Below are 748 nucleotides of genomic sequence, written 5' to 3' on the forward strand. Positions count from 1 at the left end.
CCATTTCTCAGTGAATGTGTTATCTGACTGTAGTTTTGTACATTAATTTAATCACAAATGCAGTACACCAAATCCCCAATCCCCAATCTGATATTAACGGAAACGTTTTGATTTTTCCTGTTTATGGAAAATTCTATGGAAGTTCACACTGCTTTGAAGACTTCAATCCCGTTTGACTGACCTGAGCAAGGGGATAATAACCGGCAGCTGAAAAGCAGGGCAATGGTTGTGCTTAATCATCACAGGTCAAATGAGATATGTTATGCCCATACCTGCACCCGATTGCCAAACAGGTGGGTGCTTCAGCTTATGATCAATCAATAATCAGAGATGTGTACTTCATACTTGCTCAGAGAGGTGCTTTATTTACTTTTTTATTGATTACCTAGCTTCCAATGCGGGCTGCGAGGCTGTCGTCACTTCCAGCTTTAACAAAATCGATAGTTTAGATATGCTATGCTATGCTATGCTATGCTATGCTATGCTATGCTATGCTATGCTATGCTAAAAAAACAAACGAGGCTGGCTTTACCCTGAATATTTTTTACTGCCAGAAATTTCTTCCTGATGTTTAGCCATAGGATCGCAAGCAAGACGATCATATTAGGAGCTGCACGGTGCGCGCCCGCTTCCTCTTCCTTTGCCGGTGGAGGCAGAGATCTTCGCAAACCGTCTTGACAACCCGCTGCTCGCTGGGCACCTTCCGAGGATCCGGATTCAGGAGGCGGGCGCCGCGAAAGCCCAGCCC

The sequence above is a fragment of the Podarcis tiliguerta genome (assembly GCF_965153285.1).
Source record: "Podarcis tiliguerta genome assembly, chromosome: 1".
Lineage (NCBI taxonomy): Eukaryota > Metazoa > Chordata > Lepidosauria > Squamata > Lacertidae > Podarcis > Podarcis tiliguerta.